The sequence below is a fragment of the Henckelia pumila genome, chromosome 3 (assembly GCF_033568475.1).
Source record: "Henckelia pumila isolate YLH828 chromosome 3, ASM3356847v2, whole genome shotgun sequence".
Taxonomy (NCBI): domain Eukaryota; kingdom Viridiplantae; phylum Streptophyta; class Magnoliopsida; order Lamiales; family Gesneriaceae; genus Henckelia; species Henckelia pumila.
Window position 1 is genome coordinate 22,892,665 of NC_133122.1, and position 6,989 is coordinate 22,899,653.

General features: G+C 35.0%; 1 long non-coding RNA gene across 6 annotated transcripts; it reads left to right on the forward strand.

Annotated features, from left to right (window-relative positions):
* Positions 1-1,009: 1,009 nt before the first annotated feature.
* LOC140892475 (uncharacterized) lies at positions 1,010-3,883 on the forward strand. Of its 6 annotated transcripts, none has more exons than XR_012152836.1 (5): positions 1,010-1,138; positions 1,527-2,218; positions 2,350-2,470; positions 2,575-2,670; positions 3,019-3,883. It is a non-coding gene; the product is annotated as an uncharacterized lncRNA (long non-coding RNA). The 6 variants fall into 6 exon arrangements; XR_012152838.1 differs by having other exon boundaries at positions 3,023-3,883; XR_012152839.1 differs by having other exon boundaries at positions 3,177-3,883.
* The last annotated feature ends 3,106 nt before the right edge of the window (positions 3,884-6,989 follow it).

Below are 6,989 nucleotides of genomic sequence, written 5' to 3' on the forward strand. Positions count from 1 at the left end.
AATCACCAAGGAAATCTGTTGATACTCCTAAGCCTCGACTGATGTTGGAAGGGAAGAAGAAGTTTGTCTCAAAGAAGTTGGACACTGTTCAATGTCATGCTTGTCAAGGCTTTGGACACTATGCAAATGAGTGTGCCAACACGCTTAGGAAAGGGATGAACACGTCTTTGAGTGATGAAGAGTCTGAAGAAGAAGAACATGAAGATGAAGATGAAGAAAGCCATACTGCCTTATCTGCACTACTGGAGAGCAATAAAAAGTTTCAAGTCAATCCTTTAGGTGTTGCCGCAGGTGTTGCCACACCTGGCCGCAACATCTCCCAAAGGTCAGTTTGTTTGAATTCTTCCATTACTGATAATATGTGTGATAATGATCCAGGTGAAGAGACAATGTCCATGGAAGAAGCTCAGATGATGTTTGAAAAGTTACATTGTAACACCCAGAAATTTTATACGTAAATTCGCGTGCATGATTAGGAAAATTTAATTATTTAAATTTTAGAAATATGGGTTAAATATTATTTATGTGTTATTATGTCTATTATGTGCATGATTTAAGTTATTTTAGCATTTAACCCATAATTTTGAAAATTCTAGATTTTAAAGAAATTTATTATTTTGATCGCGTAGACGGGACCATGGACGGACGAGATATTGATTTTTTTAATCCCAATTATTTTTTTGAGATTTTAGTTGCCATAAATTATTATTTTGAACTTTTTATTCCAAAATTTTTGGTATTTTATTTATGTATTTTAGAAAGTTTGTTTTTAGCCAAAATAAGTCATTTTAATGACTTTTATTGATTTTTAAAAATCCCTTAATTAATAATTTCGAGATATATATTTTTTTAAATATCAGATTAGGTAGGTATTAGAAGTTTTAAAACTTATTTTTATAGTATATTATCTAATTAGTTAATTATCCTAAGTATAATAATAACAAAACCCCACCTTAACCTACCCAAGACCCCACGCCTCCCTCCATCAGCCGACACCCCATCTCCCCCACCTCATTCTTCATCTTCTTCATCGGTTAGCAGCAGAAAAATCAGCCCCTTAGCCGATCTTCAAGTTTTTCTTTGAGAGTTCGTCGTCCCGGGGTCGTTTACGCATACATCTTCAAGAACTATTATCAAGGCATGTCTATTTCCTTCGTTTGGACACCATATAAGCTATGTATGCACATCATTGACTGATTTTATTGCTTGATATTGAGATTTACGATTTATATGCAAGAACTCACTAGTAGAATTTATTCTTATTACTTCGCCAATTTTTATTTCGGCGATGACTATTGGCGAAGTAATACATATTTATATACTTCGGTTATAAAACTAACGAAGTAAAAGAATAATTTAGACTTCATCAATTAAAAAACACGGGCTTCACTTAAATTTTTAAGTGACATTATACTTCGGAATTTGTATTGGACGAAGTGAAAATGTGCATAATTCGATTTTTTATTTCTAACTGCTGAAGTAAAATGTTGAACCGATTTATTTTTTGTTTTTAATCGATATCCCAGTTCTCTCGAGCTCGATTCTCTTGATTAGGTTAGGGATTTCTCTTTCTGGATCCCCATTCTCTCAAACTTCATGTACGCCTTCATCATCGATCAGTTTCGCATGGTCTAGGGCCTCCCATTCTCGCAATTAATCCATGTAAGAATTCTAATCCTTGATTTGGTTATGTACTCTTTGTGGTTAATTATTCTCGCTATTTTATCAATTTTGATATAATACATAGTAAAATAAAATGGTAGTGAGATGATGTAGTTGCTTGTACGAAGGAATCAAGAGTTATCAAAATTTGGTTAATTACTCAAAATTTTTAAGCTCAATTGCCATCGGCCATGAAAAATGGCAATTATCCAACATCCGCAAAAGGGTCGCCTCTAAAAACTCCATTTGTTGAGCCCTCGAAGCCGCCAGACAAGATGTATCATCCAAATAAAAGTTTGATGGGGAGATTTCGACAGTCCACAAAGTCTAGTATTGAGAAGGTAAATGAAGTAGTTTTAATACCTGCTTGAAATTTAGATTTGGTTTTACGTGGGTGTGTTAGGTCACAATATAAATGAATAATTTTTTTTGTTTTTTGTATTAGATTTGGAATTCCTTTCTCTCGTGTTAATTTATGTTTCCAGGAGGGTGTTATTTCGTGCTAGCTCATCCAAATGATGCAAGAAATCATACAAAGTTCCTTGTTCTAGAGAAAGTACGTCATTATAATTATTCAATTTTGAGTTTGACATCAATTATAAATAATATGTTTGTTTCATGTTTATTTAACTGATGTTTCAAGAAGCATTATCTCTTTAAATTAAGGAGTAACCTGCAATGAATTAGGCTGATAATACTGGAAAATAATCCATGTTTCTTCAAAGATGTGGTCGACATTCCACCGCCGTCGAAAATCGATACCCAATGCCTGCATTCGGAATCCCAATATTTGAATATTCATGGCTATGTGAGTTTATTTTTATTTCTATAAATGTGTATCACAATTCATTTCAATGTTCGCATGTTTGTTTCTTATGGTAAACTGAAATAACTGATGATTTGTTGTTGCAGCAAAACAGAGTATGATGTTTTTAGCAGCCAAAGCGTGTTTCTTGAATATTAGAGCATCAGCGAGACGCCACCTCCAAACTTGGTTTTCGAGTTTCAGTGAGCACTTAATTCTTTTCCTTAATTTTTTTTAATTTGCCACCTGTTTTCTTGTATTTTATTTATTTAGGACGAAGGTTTTATTTTATTTTATTGCTCACTAGTAGACATTTTATTGCCAATAAATCAGAATCTTGGGATTTGTTTTTGTCCTTTGACGAGAGTATAGTATATTATAATTTATATGGATTTCTTTGGAAATGCTTATAAGTCAACTTTGAACAATCATATGTTTAAAATGACGGTCTTTGTTTTTCAAAGAAATGCAAAAATCTTGTTGGTGTAAATCAATACTCAATGAAATTTTGGAATTGATTGTTGGACATTCTGATAATTTATTTATTTTAGCTAGGAATGGGAAGTTCCCTTGGAACATTATTTGGGCAGGCCGTTGGTGTAGAACAGTATGATACACTTGGAATATAATCTCTTCGGGTGATTCCTCAATTATTTTCTTATGCATTGAATTCCCTCTTCAAAAGTTTCCATGAGTGTAATTTCGTTAGTTGTGTTGTATTTCACGTTATTTTGAATTGGATGTTCGTGACAAAACTTGGGATGGGCTTTCTTGGTGCCGCTTTCGCGAGAATGAATCTTGGTGGCTCGTGGTGTTGGCGCAAATTGGTTATATAGTATGCGGTTTGTTTCCAGAATCATGGACTAGATTCTTTTCATCGGATTTTAAGTCCCTCTTCAGCTTTCTGAAGCTGTCACTTGCATCAGCTGTCATGCTTTGGTAAGTTCTGGGATGGGTTCAAATTACCAACTAGTGGCATGTTGCTCTATGCTACTTAGAAGGTCAGACTCCTATGACTAAAGTACGAGATGTTTATGATCATTTTATGTTGCCATTCTGTTAGAGTTGATATTTATCTATGTTGCTTTTTTCTTTCATATTTTTATGATAATATGATCATCAGATGAAGTATGGGCATATGAAATCCAGATCAGATTTATGTTAACTAATTTATCTACTTTATTGGCTTGTATCTTTAGTTTTATGGATTTTGATGCAGTGACAATCAAGGTGACTGTCCAAGGCCACTGCCTAATATCCCAGAGTTGCTCAGTTGAAGCATTCTACTGATACTACTGAAAGGAAGGGAGTCCTGCCTAGGATTATGATGTGAGATATAGGATGACTTCTTTATTGGATATATTTGTGTATACATTTTTTGTTTTTGTGAATACATTTTTGGGTTCTACTAATGGATTTGTGGATATTCGTCGTTTTTTGAATCAATGATTTTATGAATCTAATTAATTATTTTTTGTTTTAGATATTGTGGTATTGTTGCTTATTACTTGTATATTATAGATAGAATGGTGAATTAACATAACAAAAACACTTCGAATAATGTAATTTGTGGCGAAGTAGAAGAAAACATTTACTTCATCAAATTTCAAAATTAGTGAAGTTATTCATAGCAATTACTTCGGTAAATTGAAATTTTGTCGCAGTCATATATAATAAATTACTTCAATATTCGAAAAATAGAAGAAGTAAAATAACACCTTTTACTTCACCACAATTAAAAAATAATGAAGTCGTACATCTATTTTACTTCGATAATTTTATAATATGTGAAGTAATATAGGATCAATTACTTCGTTATTTTACGAAATTGATGAAGTAATACACGTGTTTTTACTTCGGTAGTGGTCGAATTTCGAAATGATTTGGATTATTTGGACCGGACAAAGACTTCGGTAATTATCGACTTATTACTTCGGTTTTAATGCGAAGTAAAAAATATTCTTTTACTTCACGTGCATCTACTTCGGTAATTATCTGCTTATTACTTCAGATAATAACCGAAGTAAAAGGCCAAAATTCTACTAGTGACTCGATGGTTTAATTCACGTTTTGGTGCTTTCTTTGTTCATACTCACGTTTTTGGCTAGGGTGCGTGCATGGCTGCTGGTCTGGGCTATCAAGGGGTTCCTTAGGGTCCCTAGGCTGGTGTGATGTGGTTGGTTTGGGGCTGAATAGGTCCAGGTCGAACCTATTCTTTTCTGGTGCGACAGATCGAGCAGTTTAGGATTCTGAGGAAGAAGACTTCGTTCTCCTTCCTCAGGACACCATTTGGGGCGTGGTTTGTCTGGTTTGAAACCTTTATGTTGGCTAGGATTGAGAAGTGGTTTCACGGTTTTTTGTGGTCGGAGTAGGTCGCACGATCGAAAACGCTGCCGCTGCTCCTGTCTGTGCGCGAGCTGGGAAATCAGTCTTGTTGCAGGCGGTCGTTCTCCCTCCTCGAGCCATGGTTTGGTCTGATTCTTGTTTTGTTAGAACCGCCTGGGTGTGGGCTAGACATGAGGGGTAGTACTCAGGCCATTGGTGGCCGGAGTTGGCCGGCCGAACGCCAGGAGTGGCGCTGCTCGCCTAGCCGAGAATAAGAAGAGAGGGAAGTGTCGGGTTGGGGGTTCTGGGTGGGTCCCGGGTCTTGTCTGGGGTGTCATGGTTCGGGTCAGTAGAGTCCGGGTCCGGGTTAGGTGGGCCGGGCTCAAGTATTTTATTTTTTTAGTGTTTATTAATTTAAGTGGTCTTTGGGATTTTAAGATTAATTAGAAAATTATTTGGGCTTCCAAATATTTTTATTTAGCCTTAAATAATTTATTTAAGTTAGCCCAATGATTTTTATGGGCTCGGAAGCCCATGGAAATTTTTGGGCCAGTCAGTGGATTTTGGGTCAGTCTAGAAATTTATTGGGTTTAATTAAGATTTAATGGGCTTAAATATTTTATTTAGGCCCAGTTAAATTTAAGAAATAATTTTTGGGCTTTTACGTAATTAATGGGCCACCTTAAGATTTAATGGGCTTAGAGTGAGTGATCAGCTGTCTGGACCAACCCATGAAAATTTACTATGTCCGAAATATATATTTAATTTATTTTTATGCATGAAAGTTATTTTCAAGTATTAGTATTTTTATTAAGAAAAAAATTTATTTAAATATATATTACGGACACCCTTTTTCAGTGCATCCATTCATGAAATTTTACATGTTATGATTATGTTAAATGTTGAGCATGAAAAATATTTTATGGAAATTGAAGTGATGTAGCAGCATAGAGGTGGTTTACCACCGAGCACAGAGGTAGTTTACTACCGTCATAGAGGTGGTTTTACCACCGAGCACAGGGTAGTTTACTACCAGCATAGAGGTGGATTTACCCACCGCCACGTACGATGGTTCTTAGACTGATCAGTCGCTCATGATTACGAGCCACACTCATGGATATAACATACACAGTTCTTTATGATTATGACATGCTCAAATGATGTTATGTATTATATGATATAACACATGGATATTAGTTTATTATGAAAGTTATGACATGGATGTATTTTGATGAAATATTTTAAGAGCATGCACGCATGGTCATGGATTATGTATATGTATTAGTATGATTATGTGATGCATTATTTTAACCCTTGTTACAAAGGTTTAGACATGTTGAGCCTCTAGGCTCACTACGCTTATATGGTGCAGGTGAGTACGATGATATTGATGTAGCTCCTACCGGTGGTGAGGGCCTATGAGCACATGAGCAGACGACACCCGTGACCGTCGCTTCAGAGTTTTCTTTATGTGTTGAGATATTTTATTAAACGTGTTCCGCATTTTATGTTTGAGTGGCTGGAAATACCTTTTTTTATTATGGTTATTTTATGTGTGCATCGTCTATGGATTTTTAGTAAAGATATTATTTTAAAATTGCATGTTTCAAGATTTTTATTGGATATTTAATTATTATCCATTCAAGTTATTTATCAAGTTTTATTTAAGAGTTTTATGTTCAATGTTTATACATATATGTATGGGCATATATGTAAAGTTAATGTTTTTAGTATATATACTTATGAAAAAAAAAGTTCAGTATTTTATTAGTCAGATTCGTTTCATACATACTGATTGGGTTGAAAGGAATAAGATGAATACTATTCTTTCAAAAGAAAATTCTGATCTAAAGGCTGATGTGTCAAGACTGAAAGTCATGTTGAGTAAGAAAGACATGAAATTAAGTCAGGTGAAGGAAGAACTCGGAAAGGCAAAAGCTACTTTGGCTAAGTTTAATTCAAGCACTTCCAAGCTTGATTCGTTACTCATGATGGGAAGAGATGGTACGACTGGTTTAGGTTTTGAAAACAACATATTTGAGGTTGGTGAAAGTTCGAAAGGCCATGTGTTTGTCAAGGAAAGTTGCAGTACTGAAAGCTCATATAAAAAGGCCTCACCAATTGTCCTCCAAAACCAAAGCCACAGCCTGCTGCTCCTTCAATGTCTAGAAGGAAACGTAAGTACATTTGTCACTAC